Raw genomic sequence first — 21,028 nt, 5'->3', positions numbered from 1 at the left:
CCTTGTGTTAATAGAATATTAAAAATAAATTCCTATATTTTGTTGCAGAGGGCTATAATAAGGAGATAATGAACAACTTTCAAGTATAAAAATATATATAAAGATCACATGCTGTGGAGACACAGGAAGAGAAATACAGATTTGAGGAGAAAAAGAAACACAGAATTCTCAGGACCTACAAACAAAAATATTTGTACTTCTTGAACGTTATTGATGCAAGCTATTGGTATGTCTTTGACATTAATGTGAGCAGTGTCCCAGTGACAAATGTCTTACAGGAAGCTAAGTGTTTAGATTCTTAGACTCCAACTGGCTTCTTAGAATCTAATATAGAGCCTTAATTTATAAATTTATTCTTTTGTAGCTCCTTTAGGGCTCCCCTTGGGAAAAACTCAGGGGCCTCAATGGTCATCTTGTTCAATCACTTTAGATCCTGAATAATCTTTTCAGTCATCTGAAAAAGTTATTTCATCTTTCCTTCTGTCTCTTCATCTGTCCTTTCCTTCACCCCCTTCCTTCTTTGCATGAACACAGTTATAAAATGAAAATTTTTATACTAAGGATTTATGAGTGCTGGGGATATGACTGGTGAAGAAAATGACAAGTTCCTGACCTCTCTGAACCGTGGGAAATACAGCCAATAGAATAAGCATTTCTGTAAAGTTCAAGGGCTGTAACCAAGGAAGCACAGGATATTATGGTAAGAACAGATAAGAAACATGTTATTTTATCAGTGAATGTTTCTAAGAATGTGTCATTTAAGTTCACTCACTATTTTGTCATTTTGTTCTTTCTTGCCCAGCCCTGTTCTACTGAGGATCAAGACAGATAAACTTGCAGGGCTCATAGAACCTACATTCTATTGAAAAGGTAGAGACAGAGAAAACAGACAATAGAGGAAATGAATAGGATACGTTTCAGATAATGATGAATGCTATGTAGAAAAGCAGGGTGATTCATTCATTTGTTATATTAAAATTTAATGAATGCCTAGTATTTTCTTGGCACTGCTGTAAGTGCTGAGCATACAGTCTCTTCTCATGGAGTTTACATTTATTTTTATTAGGGGAGAGAAATAATACGCAAGCAAAAATGTGTAGTAGGAGGTCAGATAGTGATAAGGATTATAAACTGAAATGATAAAAGAGAAAGGGAAAGTGTGTGGAGAGGTCTGTTTTTTTTTTAACATCTTTATTGGAGTATAATTGCTTTACAATGGTGTGTTAGTTTCTGCTGTATAACAAAGTGAATCAGCTATACATATACATATCTCCCCATATCTCCTCCCTCTTGTGTCTCCCTCCCACCCTCCCTATCCCACCCCTCTAGGTGGTCACAAAGCACCGAGCTGATCTCCCTGTGCTATGGTGGCTGCTTCCCACTAGCTATCTATTTTACATTTGGTAGTATATATAAGTCCATGCCACTCTCTCACTTCATCCCAGCTTACCCTTCCCACTCCCTGTGTCCTCAAGTCCATTCTCTACATCTGCGTCTTTATTCCTGTCCTGCCCCTAGGTTCTTCAGAACCATTTTTTTTTTCAGATTCCGTATATATGTGTTAGCATACGGTATTTATTTTTCTGTTTCTGACTTACTTCACTCTGTATGACAGACTCTAGGTCCATCCACCTCACTACAAATAACCCAGTTTCGTTTCTTTTTATGGCTGAGTGAGAGGTCTATTTTTGATAGATGCTGGTGAGGGAAATATCCCAAGGCAGTGAGAATTGAGCAGAATTTTGAATGAAGTGAGGGACCAACTCATGTAAATATCTGGGAAAATTTTGTTCCAGGTAGAGGAAGCTGCAAGTGAAAAGATTGTGAGGCCAAGAACATGCAAAATATGTTCAAGGAACAGCAAGAAATCTGGCATGGCTGGAGCAGAGAGAAGCACTGATAGAGAGCAGCTGAGGATGGAGGGAGCCAGAGGTCAGACCACGAAGCTTTGTAGATCATGGTGAGGAGGATTTTGTTCTAAATGTGATCAGAAGCCACTGGAGGATTTGAGCAGGGAGTGAGGTGGTCTGGTTTATGTTTTAAAAAGATCACTGTGATTTTGTTCCTTTTTTTAGTTTATATGAGCTTGAGGGTGACTTTAGCTTGGTTCATCTGAGAAGGATATTTGAGATGGATACCAAAGCTGTGATCTGAAGGACAAGAAGAACTTACCCAGACATTGAGGAGAAGTCATCGTGCTGTATGTAAAGACACTAATGAGAGCTGAAGTCTGAAGGTGAGTGAAGCATGTCCTGTTCAAGGATCTGGGAAATGTTCATTTGGGCTGAAGTCCAGAGTACAAAGGCAGGACTGTGAAAGAGGAGATTGAAAATGTATAGTGGTGAGGGAGGAATTTTGATTTTATCCTAAAGATAATGGACTGTTTTGAAGACTTTTAGGTAGGGGAATATCAGAGCAGTTCTGTATTTTGAATGGTTTTCTTTGGCTGTTGGAGAGGAACTGGAGATGGGAGATCAGGTAGGAGGAAGGTGCAGAAGTAGCTCAGGTGAAGGGATGGATTATGGTCAGACTTTGTGTGAACATTTCTTGGAGCCGCTATTAATTTTGGAAAACTGTGATTGTTGAATAGGTCTTGCCTATACAGAGTCAATCCACCATCTTGGAACATCCACCAATTTATCTTAGATTTTTCTCTTGTCACACAGGACAAATTTAATTCTGTTTCTACATGGCAGTCCTTCATATTTTTGAAGGCAGCCATTAGTGTCTCCTTTTTCCGTATTTCTTTCCATCATGTGGGAGTTTTTTCTTGTGCGTGAATGTCCCAAATTTCTTCAACTCGTGAGAGTTGAGTGTGCCCCACGTGACACAGCTTTTTGTTCCTTCTCAATATTCTGTTCAGTTTTATCTTGACCAATTCTTGTCGGTTAGTGACCCTCTCAGGGTGTGCTACCCTACTTTTACCAGCATAGTAAAGGGGGCAATTATTTCTTCCCTTTTTATGATCATTATATTTTACAAATAATAACTATTCTCAAAAATAATAAAATAATAAGTTCTCAGAAACTTTTCTAGTGCTTGTACAATATTACTGAGCTTCTCAGTCAACTAAAATCCTCATTTTCTTTTCAATTATGTTACCATTAAACTTGAGTCTGGCTGTGATAAATAGATGCAGGGCACCAGGGTGGACATGGTGTCCAAAAGGTGGCTTTTATACAATATAATCAGATGAGAGAAGGTAGAAGCTTTATCTAGGGTACTAACAATAGAAATGGAGAAAAAGTGGTTGAATTCTATATACATTTTGAAGGAAAATCCAGTCCATATTTTGTGTCCCCTGGAAAATGTAAGTAATCAATGGTATGAAGTGTCTGTCTTTGCTGTATTGTCTCAGGTGACTGGCTCATATTCAGTCCCTATCACACGGTTCAAGTCGAAACCTTTAATTTTGTGCATATTTTACATGTACTATTATACATGAATACAATTTTCAGAATAATTGACTCCTGTGATAGGCTGCAAGTATGTAACTTTAAAATACCAGGTATATGGTTAGATTTTATTTCGTTTCACCTTTGTTTTATTGATCTAAAATATGTCATATTATGAGACTATTACTGTCAACTTCAAATTTCATTAAATCACTCATATTATAATAGAAGACACTGAGGGGCTGGCTGTGCTTTGTGTCTTTTATAGGATTCATAGGAAATGTCATTACGATTATGTCTTTTTGCTAAATGGGATTTGTAAGAACTGCTTCACATTTATAGAGAAGATGACAGCCCCCTCCCATCTGAGACTTAACCTCTCAGCTCCATTCAAAGTGCCTATGAATCCTGGCACTTTTGCTACACAGATACTCATTTCTTTAATGCACTGTGATCTCAGAATTTGGTGTTCTACCTGCAAGTCCTGGTGAGACAATGTCAGCTTGTCTTGTGCCAATTCATCTACACATTGAATGACAGCTTTGCTGTCTCTGAATGGTAGCAGGATGAGAGGTCATTCTACCTGGCTGTGCTGCCAACTGAAATGCTTAGTGTGTTTTCAAATTTGGGGTTATTAGAGCCAAAGAAACTTTATAAATTACCTTGTCTGTTCTCTTACCTCATAAATGTGGAAAATGAGAGTAGAATAGCTAAGAAGAAAATGCTCTTTCTTTTTCTCTCTTTTCAACCATTATTACAGACAAGGAGATGTACCTTAAAAAAGCCATTATCTGGAGTTGAAGAGTGAATACTTTAACAAGAAATCTTGTCAAAATATGATAGCAGTCATTCTGGGGTCAAAGTCATGGTGTCCGAAATATGGCATGTGAAATTTTCTTCAGAGCAACAGCCTGAGGAACAGCTAAGGGATGTGTCCCTTGTAGGTGGATATGTCTCCATCTTAACCTGAACAACACTCATATTAAAGAGAGAAGAAAGCAGTTCCTTGTTTCTTCTTGGAGGGCAAATCATTTTAGCTACTCAGAATTATTTTTAAAGGGCTCTCCTATTAATAACAGTCAATAAAAGTCTGGGGGATAAAAGCAAGATTAGTAACCAGTTAATGCAAGGGGAAGATAGCGTGTAATAACATCTTTCTCTAGTGGGATACTGACACTTAAACTCACATCATGCCTTAAAGCAGTTCATACATGCTTTCTTTTTAGTCACCAGCTGAGCACTGGTTTTATTTTCTCAGATATTTCTAAGCTGTGAGAAGTTGCTGCCTAAAAGGAAATCTAGGGGCTGTTCTTAGGATGAGATGAAAATTGATTCTGAGAGGGAAAACAATGGATATTCTGTATAATAGGGTGAGTGGGTTGGGCAAAGAGATTCTCTGAGGGCTCCTTTATGATTGAACCAAAGCTTATCTACAGACCAAGTTTGCTTTCCAAACCAAGATATTATAGAAAGAGAGGTGGAGCAAAACAACAAACCTTTTTCAGTATCTGGGACTTCAATTCCTGGCTTTTTATATCTTAAAACCCACATTTCTTGGTCAAGGTTTAAATCTCTTTCTAGGGACTTCCCTGGTGGTCCAGTGGTAAAGAAGCTGCCGTCCAATGCAGGGGACGTGGGTTCAGTCCCTGTTGGGGGAACTAAGATCCCACATGCCGTTGGGCAACTAAGCCCACATGCCACATCTACCGAGCTCACGCTCCTCAAGGAGAGAGCCCGCATGCTGCAAACTACAGAGCCCACGCGCCACAATTACAGAGCCCACCCACCCTGGAGCCTGCGCGCCACAACTAGAGAGAGAAAACCCGCACGCCACAACTAGAGAGAAGCCTGCGCACCACAGTGAAGAGCCCGCACTACAACGAAAGATCCCGCGTGCCGCAACTAAGACCCAACGCAGCCAAAAAAAAAAAAAAGAAAGAAAGAAAATAAATAAATCTCTTTCTGGAATAGTCCTTTTCACATTTCTACCTGCATGCTGTCCCTGCAGTGTGGACCTCTTGCTGCATGCTTCATGGTGCATGTACAGACTTGCCTCACTTCTAGACAAAGAGAGAGGCTCAGAGAGAGACACTGAAGCAGAGGTCTGAGACAGTTTTCACCATTTGTCCTTGAACCTCGTGGACAGTGTTGTATATTCCCGCGGGAGTGTGTGTTTATGGGGAATATTGCCTACAAGATGGTGTATCACTATACCGTGTACGTGGGAGAACATCTTAGAAGAAAATAAAATTCTCTGCTCTTCATGATGATCAGGCTTAAGGGAGAGTGTGAGGGTGTGAGTAGGAGAGAGATGGAATGAAGAGGGATAATAAGAAACGGGAGACCAAATAGTTCATTGCTTCCCAAAGTGTGATTAAATGGGTCACCAGAATTTGAAGCATCTGCAAAGGATGAAGTAATTTGTTAATAATGAAGATTCTAGGGCTTCCCTGGTGGTGCAGTGGTTAAGAATCTGCTCACCAACGCAGGGGACACAGGTTCGAGCCCTGGTCCGGGAAGATCCTACATGCCACAGAGCAACTAAGCCCGTTGGCCACAACTACTGAGCCCGCATGCCACAGCTACTGAGCCCGCGTGCCACAACTACTGAGCACATGCACCTAGAGCCTGTGCTTCGCAACAAGAGAAGCTACCACAATGAGAAGCCTGCGCAGCACAACTAAGAGTAGCCCCCGTGCAGCAAAGAAGACCCAGCACAGCCAAAAATAAATAAATAAAATAAATAAATTTATTAAAAAAAAAAAGATTCCAGGCAACCAAACAGTATTTCTGAGTAAGGGGCATAAAAATCTGCATTTTTTTAACATGCACATCAAGTGGTCCTTATATAAAAAAGTTTTAGAATCATTGAGTTTGGAAGTTAATATAATTGTGAAGGTGAGAGTTGAGGCCATAGATCAAGAGAGGATAAAAGAAATATTTGGTTGGTAAAATATACAGAATTTGAAAATTGTGTGGCAGCGTGAAGAGAGGTGAATCTAGGATGATTCTCACAGCTGTTTGGTTACCTGTTAGATGATTGTATCATTACTTTGATTAACTGGAACCTAGAAAAAAGGACCAGGTTTGAGAAGGTGGATGAGAAACTTTGGTCTTTGATTATGAGTTTAAAGTGTTTATGAGGCAACTTAAAATTTTTTTTGCAGTAGAGATAACCATATAGACTTGTAGTTTGGTGGAGCAATCTGGGTTAGAAAGATAGATTTAGTGGTTATCAGAATACAAGAGGAAGTTGAATCTATTGGCATGACTGAGATTTCCCGAAGAGAAAATGTATCAGGAGAGAAAGCCTGGGGTGGAGTCAAGACCCAGGGACCATTGCTAACAGGATCATGTGACCAGGAAGCTGGCTGTTGAATTCCTTTCTTCAGAGGTAGAAGACTTCCGACAGGTTGATAAGGCTCATTACATGATCTTAAAAGAGGAATATCAAAGAGGAGTGAAGGTAAAGGCAACAACAGTTGCCCAGGTCAAGAGATTAAGAGGCTGTCCATTTATATTAGCGTCCCTCTGGATAAAAGCTGGATGTAATTTAAATGATCTAGATGGTAACATCTGCAACGTATGTGCCGTGAATTGAAGTGGCACCACTAGATAGGGGAGAAGTTAGAGTTGTTTGACGGTATGAAAATAAAAGGAGGAATATTTTCTTTTCACAATTGAGTGGAGTGAATTAATATGGAAGTGCCAGTGGGATGCCAAAAAAATGTGTATGCCATCTCCTTTTCCTGGTGTATGTGGGTCATCAGCATGTGGGCATCTTCCATACAGAAGAGTTGGAAGAAAAGCCCTATCCTAAGAGAAGACTTCTGTTTTTATTTAAGCACAAGAATGGGAAGAACATCCAGTAAAGCCACTGAGGATGCAGAAGAGTGTGATGGAATTGGGAGCTCCAGTATTGGAAAGAGTTGAGAGGGAGGTTAGCTGTGAGGTAATGAGAGATAGAGAAATGGTGAAGGGAAGGGGGTGGGGGCGGTTCTGGGGTATGGACACAGGTGATGAGCATGCAGGAGAGGAAAGATTACCAGAGGGGTGCTAGATAATGTCTCTGCCTGTGGAGTTAGAGAGACAACACCTTTGTACACCAAGATATTTACATGTTTTTCAAGACCGTATATGGAATTGTGCCAAAGTATTTTTTTTGTGTATAAAATAAGTAGAGTTCAAAGGAGGACCAGAATGTGCTGAGAAGTGGCAGTGGAAAGATCATTGAATGGAGTGGGGCATGAATCAATTAGGTTAATTTATATGAAGCACCCTGAAAACTGCAAAGTGTAATATAAAACTGAGGTGGGGAGACGCAAGAGGGAAGAATTATGGGAACATATGTATATGTATAACTGATTCACTTTGTTATAGAGCAGAAACTAACACACCATTGTAAAGCAATTATACCCCAATAAAGATGTTAAAAAAAAAACCCAAAAAACTATGAGGTGGTATAGCCAGGGCAATGATCTAGAAGTTTCCAAAGTCTTTTAATAAACTTGCTGCATCAGGATCTTCTGAGGTGCTTTTGAAATTTTGGATGCCTGGGCCCTACACTCAGTTTACTAGATCAGGCTCCCTGATACTGAGCCCAGGGGATCTCTTTTGTCTTTTTTTACAGCTCTCATTTCTGATATATACTTTAGTATTATACAGCTACTTGAGTATTGATATTATAGTTCAACTTAGATGACAATAAACATGTATGTGAATGGTAAAAAATTTAAACGATCACAATGAATGAATAAATCTCATGAATGAAATTAACAAATAGTGAACAGTTGGTTGGAAAATCATAAAAGTTGTTTAATTTCAGAATTTTAATTTGAAGGCAATGAAATACCACTAAATTATTTTGAGCAAGTAGTGATACTGTGAATTTTAAGAGAATTATTGTGGTTTCTGTAAATGACATTTACTAATAAACTTCCAGTGGCTCAGAATTATTCTACTCATGTATTTGAAAATATATTTAGAATAACAAGGGAATTCCCTGGCGGTCCAGTGGTTAGGACTCTGTGCTTCCACTGCAGGGGGCACAGGTTCAATTCCTGGTTGGGGAACTAAGATCCAGCATGCCTTGTGGCACAGCCAAAAAAAAATAAAAATAAACAGAATAACAAGATTTTAAATGAAGTTTAGCCCAAGTTTTGTTAAAAATGAAACATCTAATCTATAATCCTCTGAGCATTATGTTTGTCTGATATTGAGAAATCAGACATTCTTATTTTAATGTACATGGCTATATTTATATGAATAAGAAATTTAAGTGGAAAATCATTAGGCTTTGCTGTTTATTGATTTCTAGTTTCTCTGGTGAATTAAAAGTTACTGATTTTTAAACTCAGAAATAAAACCTCATATATCAGTGTTTTTTCTACTAAAAAAATGATTATCTTTAGTTTTGCCTTTCAGACTAATGAATTCCTTGTAGTTTGGTAAAAGAATTAAAAATCATAATTTGGTGAATTAAAAATAGTGTATTTTTTCATTTCTCTTGGGCATATAGAGTGACTTATTTATGAGTTGCTAAAGTTGTAGACGTTTTCTGATCTTTTCTAAAGCAAAAATTGTGTGCCACCTTTGCAAACTTTTCCTTATATTTGGATCTGTCTAAAGCTACTTTTAAGAACTATATAATTCTGATCAAGAATTCTGTTTCTCCCTGAAAAACTTCCTTCTGTATCTGATTTGGATGACATGATGGTGATTATCTTTGTTCCTACTTAGATATGTTGAAATTGCCTCAAGGCTTTGAAGTTCTGAGATTTAAAGAAAAGATGAAATACAAATATGTATGTGCTATTTTCATATGGAAATAATATTCTGAATGAGAAGTAACTTCTTTGTTGGCATACACTGGGTCTTACAGACTAAATTAAAAAGCACTTGGAGGACAGGCTCCATGCTTTTTCTTGAAACTTCACTAAGATACATTATTAAATTAGTAGACACCAAAACTTTTAGGATTTTAAAGAGTAATTGATATTTTCATTAAATTTTAGCACTTAAAAATTTGAGGATTTTGTTTATTTCTGTGTTTGAAGTGTGTCTATTTCATTCTTGAGTTCCAGTGTTCTTTTTTATAAGTAGCTTTATATTTTATTATTTTTGATTATTATTTCTGATTATTAAAGTTATAAATTTTCATAGTAAAAAAAATCAAGTAATATAGAAAGGTAGAGTGAAAATTACTTATAACCTCTCCACTCAGACTGAACCACTATTTAACCTTTTAGTATATATCCTTTCATACTTTTTCCTGTCTGTATGAATCTCTTTGGGTGTAACTCAATCTGTATATCTCAGACCATTCTGTGGGTGTCTGCTTTTCTCCACTCTGTCTGTAAGGGGTTCCCTACCTGTCTTTTATTTTAGCTTCTGGCCCCTCATCTTTTCTCTGTCACACACATTCTCATTGTCTTTCACATTCTCTGTATGTGGATTCATACATATGAAGTATGTGAGTGAGTCTCTATATATGGGTAAATGTATGTGTATATGTATGTCAAAATAGCACCATTAGATACATGCTGCCTTGTAATTAAAAAAAAAACTTTTCTATAACAATAAATATAGATACAAAGCTCCATTTTTGATGACTGGATGGTATCCTAGAGTGTAGTGTGGGCTAGATTTAATTTATTTATGCAATCCTTTCGAACAATTTCTTTTGGACATTTAGGTTGTTTCCAAATTTTTTTGTTACCATATTTAGTCCTTTTAAGTGCACATTTTTACATATTTGTACAATCATTTCTTAGTAACTGAAATGTTACTATTAACTGTTACTAATAACCTGATTGTAAATATCTTTAATTAGATGTTCTAAATTATGTAAACTTAGAAATTCACTATTAGGCTAAGCTCAATACAGTTTTTATAAGATTTCTTGGGAAAGATCAGTTTTCTTTAAATAATAAAATATTACAAGATATTGCTAGCAACTATTGGTGGGATGTGGCTTTATATTGTTGTTGGACATTTCTAACTGTATTTTCTGATGGGTATGTCCTGAGCTCTCTTCTCCATGACTGACAGGACGAGTGTTTTGAGAAAACCAGTTAAGGTTATAGCTGTTGTTTGTGATCCAAAGAGCAGAATCAAGCTACACATTCACAGACTAGGAATGAAAATCACCACCCTGCCCTAACCACTTGGATCAATTGTATTCTTTTCTCAGCAACAGCAGGCCCTCCTTTTGAGTTTTGCCTCCCTTTTCTTTCTTTTTTTTTTTTTTTGCGGTACGCGGGCCTCTCACTGTTGTGGCCTCTCCCGTTGCAGAGCACAGGCTCCAGACGCGCAGGCTCAGTGGCCATGTCTCACGGGCCCAGTTGCTCCGCGGCACGTGGGATCTTCCCGGACCGGGGCACGAACCCGCGTCCCCTGCATTGGCAGGCGGACTCTCAACCACTGCGCTACCAGGGAAGCCCTTGCCTCCCTTTTCTTTAGTTCTTTGTCTAAATAAGCTCTAAGCTGCTTGAGACATGAGCTTTATTTTCACTGTGGTGTTTTGTAAAATGCCATGTGCACATATGACATTTTGTAGATAATAAAACAGCAACGATTATAGGCTGTTGGTAGTCCTCTGCTGATATCCCAGCTGGTAACAATACACTAAGATATCACTTGACATTCTATTGAGTTAACAGAAACTGTTGTGTTGATTTTTACTGCTGTTAAGAGCAGGGTGAATATTGATTTTAATCAGAAAGAGCAGGGAGAAATTGCTTTGACATGTGTTTTTTACTTGATCTTTGAGAATGTCATGAAAAAATGAAAAGAGTATATAGTAATCTATGTGAGGTTCTTTCAAAAGAGCTGAAAGGTTGTTTGAAAATAGTGACCCAAGGATAGAGATTTAGTTTCAGAAATGAAATGTTTAATCAGCCATCTCAGAGTAATCTCTTACATGACAAAATAAAGCCTTTCTTTGGAATATTAAATAATTGCATTTTTAGTCACACTGCCATTGAAATATAAAGAAACATGGCTTAATTTGTTAACCATTTTAATATTTATGTAGCTATTCATTCAACAAATATACAGTGATCACCTACATTAAGGCTGTTGTTGTCCTAGGTCCTGGGGTCACACTAGAGAGCAAAGCAAAGTCCTTGCTTTAATGGAGTTTGTTTTCTAGAGGAGGAATAGATAACAATTAAAAATGATGTAGTATGTCAAGTGGCAATAAGTACTGTGGAGAAAAAAACAGAGCAGGTTGGGGAGTGTGGATGGTAGTAGCCATTTTACGTATTGCAGTTGGGGAAGCCAACCTGGAGACCTAAAGAAGGGGTGAATGAGCCATATCCGCATTTGTTGAAAGAATGTTTCAGGCAGAAGGAAGAGCAAGGGCAAGTGTCCTGCAGCAGGAGTGTGCTCCAGAGACAGCAAGGAGGCCTCTGTGTCCAGGAGATTACCAGATACGAGCAAGGAAGTGGGAAGACGTAGGTCTTACAGGGCCTTGGGGGGCCATTATATGCCTTTGGCTTTTACTCTGAGTGGGATGGAAGTCAACAGAAAGTCATAAAAACAAAAGTGACCTGATCTTATTTTCTTGTGAAGGGATTAGTCTGGATGCTATAAGAATAACTGTCAAGGTGCCGAAATGGAGAAGCACTGTAGCAATAAGCTAGGTCATATCCAGGCAATGGGCGATGATGGTTTGGATCAGGGTAATAGCAATAGAGGATGTGGAAAGTGATTCGATTTTTGCCATGTTTTAGAGACAGGGGTGACAGAATATCCTGATGTATTGGATGTTGGGTATGAAATAAAGCAAGTAAAGATGTTTTCAAGGTTTTTGGCCTGAGCAACTCAGAAGGGTAAGGCTGCAGAAAAGAGAGTTTGGTAGGGAACTTGGCAGTTTGTTTTGGGATAAATCCGGTTTGGACATTAGAGATTAGTATTTAGTTCCAAGAAAAAAGGTCATAGCTGGACATGTAGATTTGGGAGTTGTCAACATGAAATTGGTGTTTAATACCATTACAGACAGGAAACTGGAAGAGATCATTTAGGGAGTAATTTAGATAGAGAAGTTCTGAGAGCTGAGGCCTGGGGTGTTTCCAGAGTTAGAGGTTGGAGGAATCTGCCGTGAATGCTGAGGAGGAGTGAGATAGTGAGGTACAGGGGAACCTAAAGAGTGGTCTTTCAGGGGTCAAGTGAAGTCACTGCTTCAGGGAGGAGGGAGGGGTGAGTGGAATCAAAAGCCATTGATAGGTCTATTAAATAAGGACAGAAGTTGGCAACTGGGCATCATTGTTGACCATCTTGTGAGTTGTTCAGAAGAATAGAAAAGGCTTTCTGGAGAGGGTCCAAAAGAGAATAAGAAGATAAAAAACAGAAGCAACAGTATGGGTAACTATTGAGGAATTTGCTCTAAACAGGAGAATGGTACTGTTGTCCCAGCCATGTTGAACAGATGGCCAGACAGCATACGTGCCAGGCTTGCTGGAGCAGTGTTTATTGGGGGAGAACTCCTAGGGGCAGGACCAGTATCAGGACATGAACCCACACTGCCCATTGCATTTAGGGCAGTACACACATATCTAGCAGGGCTGAGTGTCAGACTCCAGGAGAGGAACTTTGACATTAGGCTGTAGGGCTTTAAAGCTGTACCAGCTCCTCTCTTGATGTGAGTAGAGCTGCCGTGATATTTTCATTTCAGCCCAGTTCCTTCAACCCCTGCCTCAACTGCTCACAGGGCTGAGGTTCAAGTTTCTGATTGATCAGGATTGAATATAGTAAGCACTAGCTCCCCAGTTTCCATAGGAGGGCTATAGGACACCGAATTCTTCTCTGGGAGCCCAGCCTAAAGGAGATTTAGTCCTGATAAGGTAAGCCTGATCTCTCAGTAACAAGAGAAGTATGAGAGGGGAATGCGAGGGTTTTTCTTTACTGCTCTCTTGTTCCCTTCCCTCGCTTCCCCTCTCCTCCTTCCTTCCCTCATTCCCTTCCTTCCTTCTTTCCTTCCTTTTCTTTGATGTGCAATATTATAGATTTTTATAATCTAGTAGAGAGGAAAAACCATTGAGAATGTAAGGGAAATAGTCATTGGAGCGATTGCTGTTGAGAAGATAAGAGGATGATAAGAGTGTAGGGCTTGGCCCTGTGAGAGGAATGGATACACATCCATATTAGAGAGAAGCCAGGATTGATAAGCACAGATGTGCTTGTGCTGTGGTCAGAGCTTGTGGGCGTTCTTTTAGGATTGTTTCTAATTGCTCAGTGAAAGGTGAATTTGCACTGAGAGCAAGGAGAGAGATGCAAGTGTTGGAGTGATTATAACAGTGTGTGATTAACAACCTTATCTTCCCAATGCAAACAAATTTTATTAGCTCTGTGCTCTAAAAAAAGAAACTACTTTCCCTCTTTTACTGAGGATTGAATTTTGTGTATTTTCGGTGGACAGTCTTGGTTAAATCTGTTTAGCTTTTGGTCAGATGTTTACTTCTACGGGCCACCTCTCATACAAAAAAAATCTCATTTTTTATGGTGTTCTGTGATTTGAGTCATGTTAGATGATTCTGTAAACATAACACAGAAATAAGCAAAATGTACTTGGGCTTCTATGGCATGTGTGCAGAAGAATCTGTGTTTATTAAGCATACAAATATGTTTAAAATTCACTAACCTTTGTGCGGCTCACTGCAAGCAAAAGCATGACATTTGAAATTGTGTCTTCATCGCCTTCTCAGGGCATGGGATGATTGACACATCGTAACCTGCTTAATAACTGTGAGACAGAGCCAGTTATTCACGTGAGTTCCCCCCCCCCCACATTTGGAGCTTTAGATAATTGGATTAAATTGCAGCAAAATAAGTCAGGCCCGCTATACTTACACTCTCTCAACTGGCAGGAGACTGACTATTCTGGCAAAATGAATACATTTTATATATGTCTTCTCTGGTTGTTTCCTCTGATACAGCATTTCCTTAGTTCCTTTTGAGATGATCCTGCCATTTTACTTCAAGTTGTTGAGGTAGCTCCAAGTGAATTGGGGGACTTATTTCAAACCTCATATGTTTCTAAATTGCAGGAGTCTGGAGGCAAAATTATCCTTAAACTTGTTAAAAATGCAGATTTCCAGGACTTTGAAACTGGGCTTGGAAATCTGCACTTTAGTAAGCACTCAAGTAGTTCTGAGGTGGGTAGCTAATGAAACACGCTTTGGAACACAGCCCTGGTTAATATGTAGAATTGAAAATATGGTCCTTGAATCTGTAACAAAATGTAACATATATAGTTCTATACATCCATCCTTGAAATCTATCTTGAATCCAGAAAACTGTCATGTTGGAAATTAAGAACCCCATTGGATTATACTGTTAAATTTCCTTTCTTTCTCCCTCCCTCCTTCCCTTTATTCCCTCCCTCCTTTTTTTTTTTTTTCTCTTTCTCTCTCTCTCTCTTTCCTTTTTTTTTTCCTGGCAGTTTTTTAAAATATCTGAATCTTATATATGTATTGTATAGTCAGGGGAAAGCCTTGTCCATTATTTTGTCTTTAAAAAATAAATATTTTATCATTTTTAAAAAATTATAAGCTCCACAAAGGTAAAGAATTATGACAAATGCTTATTTTAGAAACCCTTAATATTTTCTACTGTAATTGGTAATAGTAGAATTGCAACCAGTATTTTATTTATTTATTTTTGGCTCTGTTGGGTCTTTTGTTGCTGCGCGCGGGCTTCCTCTAGCTGCGGGGAGCAGGGGCCACTCTTTGCTGTGGTGTGAGGGCCTCTCACTGCGGTGGCCTCTCCTGTTGCAGAGCACAGGCTCCAGGCGCGCGGGCTTCAGCAGCCGTGGCACACGGGCTCAGTAGTTGTGGCTCGAAGGCTCTAGAGCGCAGGCTCAGTAGTTGTGGAGCACGGGCCTAGTTGCTCCGCGGCATGTGGGATCTTCCCGGACCAGGGATCGAACCTGTGTCCCCTGCATTGGCAGGCGGACTCTTAACCACTGCGCCACCAGAGAAGTCCCTGCAACCAGTATTTTAATGAGCTTTCTGCTGTTCCTTTGCTTCAAGTGTATTTCTCATTTTCTTCCTGGGGTGAAATCCTAGTAGTTCTTTGAGATTTAATTAAAACCTTACTTTCTTTGGAAGTGTCCCCTGATCACCATCCTTTAGCCTCCCCATCCCCCAAATTAATTGCTTTTTCATTTGAGTTTTCATAACAGTTTGATCATGCTACTTACCAATTTGTGATCTCCTTAAGCAGGGTGAGTATGTGTCTTAAATTTCTTGGGTCAATTTTCCTGGCATAAGTATTAAAAGAGCCCCCTTTCACTCTCTGAAGTGTCCCTGTTTGGGTAATAGATGAGATGTCCATCCTATAGTGAAGAACTTTTCACCTCTAGTACTTCGCCTGTTATCTGGTACATGGAGGTTATTCAATCAGTTTGTCAATGAGTTTGAATTGAATTAATCATTTAATGGCTGGAAGGACTGTTAGAGGCTTGGCAGAAGCCTTTGTGTATTTTATAGGTATTATTATTTGTATCTATTATTTATAGGTATTAATGTTCAAAGACAGCCAAAGTAGGATCCCCTGAAGCCATTAGTTACTCGGAAGAAGGTAGAGGTAACCTGGACCAAGCTTTTGAGGAATCGGCTGAACCCTAGTCCTGTGGTTTCTAAATGCTGATCCAGAGGAATGTCCACAGGACAGTAAATACCCTTGAAGATACTTTTATTGTTTCATGGCAAAAAAGAGAAAAAATAAGGTCCAGGTAGTGAGTTAAAACTAAATGTATTTATTGGATTGATCTTTCTTTTTAAATTTTTATTGGGGTATAGTTGATTTACAATGTTGTGTTAATTTCATGTGTACAGCAAAGTGAATCAGTTATACATAAACCACTTTTTAAAGATTCTTTTCCCATAGAGGCCATTACAGTGTATTGAGTAGAGTTCCCTGTGCTATACAGTAGGTCTTTATTAGTTATCTATTTTATATATAGTAGTGTGTATGTGTCAATCCCAATCTCCCAATTTATCTCTCTCCCCCACCCCCCGTACCCCCTGGTAACCATATGTTTGTTTTCTACATCTGTGACTCTGCTTCTGTTTTGTAAGTTCATTTGTACCCTTTTTTTTAGATTCCACACGTAAGCAGTATCATATGATATTTGTCTTTCTGTGTCTGACTTACTTCACTCAGTATGACAATCTCCAGGTCCATCCATATTGTTGCAAATGGCATTATTTTGTTCTTTTTTATGGCTGAGTAATATTCCATTGAATATATGTGCCACATCTTCCTTATCCATTCATCTGTTGGTGGGCATTTGGGTTGCTTCCATGTCCTGGCTATTGTAAATAGTGCTGCAGTGAACATTGTGGTACATGACTCTTTCTGAATTATGGTTTTCCTGGGGTATATGCCCAGTAGTGGGATTGCTGGGTCATATGGTAGTTCTATTTTTAGTTTCTTAAGGAACCTCCATACTGTTCTCCATAGTGGCTGTATCAATTTACATTCCCACCAACAGTGTAGGAGGGTTCCCTTTCTTCCACACCCTCTCCAGCATTTATTGATTGATCTTTATTTTAAGATTATATCTAGCGTTAGGCTATTGTTTGTATCTTAGAATTTTCTTTCTTTTCTGAATTGACAGTAATTGAAAAGAACTTTCCTTATCAAAATAAGAAGTTGGCATGCCCCAAGTCTGGCAAACATTGACTAAGAAAACAGGCTGTGGATGGAAGGTGCTATCTGGACTCACAAGGTAAGAATGATCAAAGGGCTCAAACCTATGAGTTGTAGAAAGACCCATCACCTTTCCCTATCCATTCTGGAAAATGAGACGAACAGTGTCTTTTTTGTTCACTACTTTGTCCCTAGGATGTATACAGCCTAGTACACAGTTAGTATTCAATAATTTGTTATTTAAATAAATTCAGAAGTTCCATGAATAAATCATGTGCTGAAAACATCTGAAGTGACCCAACCTGGTGAATGGTTGAGTTAGTTGTGCTCTGCTGATTATCCAGCCCTTTCCATGACTAGGAATCAGTAACTCCATCAGTTATTGCTTCTTGCCCTTTACTTGGTTAAAGTTTTAGCTAAGGATTCAGTGTTTTTTGTGTGTGGATTATTATAATGGTTTCTTTTTTTTCATTGTTAAAATACACATAAGATTTACCATCTTAACCATTTTTAAGTGTACAGTTCAATGGCATCCAATATATTCACACTGTTGTGCTACCATCACTACCATCCATCCACAGAACACTTTTCATCTTGCAAGACTGAAACTCTGTACCCACTAGACAATAACTTCTCCATTTCCTCCTTTCCCAGCCCTGGTGACCATCATTCTACTTTCTGTCTCTGTGAATCTGACTACTCTATGTACTTGATAAAAGTGGAATTATACAGTATTTGTTCTTTGTGTCTGATGTATTTCACTTAGTATAATATTCTCAAGGTTCATCCATATTGTAGCATGTTTCAGAAGTTCCTTTCTTTTTAAGGCTGAATTTTATATATATATATATATATCACATTTTGTTTATCCATTCATCTGTTGATAGATACTTTAATTGCTTCCACCTTTTGGTTATCACAAGTAATGCTGTTATGAACATGACTTTACAAATATGTCATTGAGTACCTACTTTCTCTTCTTTTGGGTCTATATCCCAAAGTAGAATTACTGGATTATATGGTAATTTTATTTGTAAAATTTTGAGGAATCACCACACAGTTTTCCATAGGAGCTGCACCATTTTACATTCCTACCAATAGTGCCAAAGGGTTACAATTTCTCCACATACTTGCTAATAATTATTATTTCCTGGATTTTTGGTAGTAGCCATCATACGGGTATGCTATCATGGCCTCTGTCTCCAGGAGTTTTCTCTAGTGTTTTTTATTTACCTGTAAATCTGACCATGTCAAATCTATTGATGACTCTCAATTTCTTTTTTTTAAATTCTAAGGTTCTTAACATGCTACCTCTCAGGTCTAATTTCTATCCACCCTATAATCTAGTCATAATGACATATTTGCTCTTCTCTATACTTACTGTTTGCTTTCAAGTCCCTATGACTTTGTGTTAGTGATTTTTTCAGCATGGAGTGCTTTAATTCCATGGTTCCCAAATTTCATTTCTTCTGTTTGTGCCTTTTCCTTCATTAACTTCCCATCTCTACTATTAGTTTCCTATGATTTTTTTCTTTGCATACATATTAAACAGTTCACTGTTTAAAATTTAGCCTCATTCTAAACAACAACAAAAAAATCCATGAAATAATGGGTTTAATAAGTTGATCATATTAATTCTCCACACATCTTAATAAATACATTACCATTAAAATTTTTAAAGGCCTATCTACATATCACCAAAAATTCATCTTGAACACCACCAATGATGTATATGCCACACTTTGTGGAAGACTTTGGTAACCCACCTTCCCAAGTCTATCTGCTCAGCTCCAGCTCATCCTTAGGATAAGTTTATGCATTAGTGTAAGTTATGTAGGGAGTTGTGGTGCTGGCTCTGGAGTTAGATGAGTGGGTCCAAATCCTGACCTGCCGCTCACTAGTTGTGTGACCTTGGCCATGTTATTTAACCTCTTTTGTAAAAAGGGGATAATAATAGTTCCTACCTGAAAACTTGCGAGGTGTTATTAGGATAATGCATGCAGGACTCAATGTTTTCTAACTAGTCTAGCTCTCCTTTTGTGCTCCATATCATGAAAAGATGATCAACATTTGCTTCATTCAAAGTTATCCCATTATGAAATTGATGAAAACAAAGGTAAAGTGGAATCCATGCAGGGTATGCTTTCATGATTATTCTAATACAAGTTAAGTAATTACAATCATTTGACCTTAACTTTTCTGGGTCCCTAAATTATAATATTTTAGAGCCAAATGGGATGTCAAATTGACCCTGAGGGTGTTTTTTCTGCCGGTTTCAGTCAACATCTGTGGGATTAGTTAATGTAACTCAAAGTGGAATAGAGGCAGAGGGGTGTGAAGCCAGTTTTTAACAGCTGCCTCTTCCTCTGCAGTCCCAGTGGTGTCAAGAAAACCGCATAAGACCCACCATTTATTTCAGTTTCCAGTATTAGAGAACACAATAACAGTTGTAGAAATTGGTTCCTTCTCTCAGCTGTGTTCCTTTCTAAGTCTCTTATGTTGTGGTGAGATTTTTCTCTCTTCTCTAGTTCCTGAAGCAGCCCTATGCACTTGAAACTGTCCATTTCTTTACTCCTTTGTCCTCAAAATGCACGTTTTTCATTTACCCTTTCCGTGAAAATACCTAGCAAACAGAAACCCAAGGAAGAGGAGAAAAAAAGAGGAAGGTATAGGAGGAAAAAAGGGGAAAAAAACCTAAAAGATGCTTGAAAGCCTGTACATCTGAAACTGACATTTAACCAAAGACCTGGCTTTCTTGTTATATGCAAATGGCTCTGTCTGTATTTCTTAAGACAGTAAGTCCCTGGTATTGTACCAAGTACAGTGTGAGCATTCTATAAGGAGTGATACCATATTTTCATCTTCAAATCTAAGGATTCTCTTTGCCATGTAAGAGATACTCAATAAGAATAATGCCAATTTTTTTTTCTACCGGATCTATTTCAGTCACAATCATGGAATAAAAAAAGAGATTTACTAAGTAATTATTATTTCCATATTAATAAAAGAAAGATGGGCATAGTTTTCTTTTGAAATCATTCTTTTTTTTGTCTTAAGTTATTAAAAATATAAAGATTTTCTTTACTAGTTGCTTAACATATTTACGTATCCAAGACCTTTATCTTACAACTTTATGGACTTCTAGCATTTAACCCATGTGAACCTGACATTTAAGATGGAGCAGGTGGTATGGCAGTGATACTTGAAACTTCAGGGATGGTTACTATTTTTCAGATATCTACTTTCAAGTTCTTATGATTCCTTCAGAGATATTAGACCTTTTAACCTTAATAAAATATTTTATATTTAAAAAAATAATTAAGCTGTTTGTCAATAATGCTCATTAAGTGGAAGGTCATATCATTTGGCAGAAAATATGAATAATGGATTATACAAGCATGTTTACTGAAGAATTTAGATTATATTTCTAAAGAAGTTTACAAGTTTAGTTTGGTAAATGAATTCTTAGTGCTCTTAGCTAAAATTAATTAAATCTAGCAGAAAGAAAAAGATTTCTTAAATACAAAAAGAGTCAGATCACAGTCCTTTTTGTACTGACTGATTTCTCCACAATTTCTACCAAAGGTTGTGGTGTGTCAAAAGAAACTTTGTTTTTAAATTGTCATTGCAAAATGTAGTAACAATTTTTATTTAAACAATGAACCTGTCTTGAGCAGCAGCAGAGATTTAATTACATGTTTCCATGAGAACCATAATCCAATTTTATAAAATAAAATTAAATAAAACCAATAAGTTGGGACTTCCCTGGTGGTCCAGTGGTTAGGACTTGGCATTTTTGCCCCGGGTTCAATCCCTGGTCAGGGAACTAACTAAGATCCCGCGAGCCATGCAGTGATGCAGCCAAGAAAAAAAAAAAAAGCTAATAAGTTGACTTTTAGAGTAGCTGCAAAAGAACACATCTTCAGCAAAGAATATGTGAATGACGTGATGGGATGTGGGGTACCTTGGGGAATGCA

The 21,028-nt window shown here is 38.1% G+C and overlaps 1 long non-coding RNA gene across 1 annotated transcript in view; it reads left to right on the top strand.

Annotated features, from left to right (window-relative positions):
- The first annotated feature begins 1,966 nt into the window (after positions 1-1,966).
- The window catches only part of LOC149748384 (uncharacterized), a 248,427-nt gene continuing 229,365 nt past the window's right edge, over positions 1,967-21,028 (top strand). Inside the window, exons 1-2 of the long non-coding RNA XR_016394209.1 lie at positions 1,967-2,236; positions 17,020-17,130. This is a non-coding gene — a long non-coding RNA (uncharacterized LOC149748384). The remainder of the gene's footprint in view (positions 2,237-17,019; positions 17,131-21,028) is intronic.

The sequence above is a fragment of the Delphinapterus leucas genome, chromosome 9 (genome assembly GCF_059928025.1).
Source record: "Delphinapterus leucas isolate spDelLeu-1000000601 "Yukka" chromosome 9, BTC_Dleu_Yukka2, whole genome shotgun sequence".
Taxonomy (NCBI): domain Eukaryota; kingdom Metazoa; phylum Chordata; class Mammalia; order Artiodactyla; family Monodontidae; genus Delphinapterus; species Delphinapterus leucas.
The sequence above is the reverse complement of the archived record's forward strand: the minus strand, read 5'-3'. Positions and strand labels throughout refer to the sequence as shown.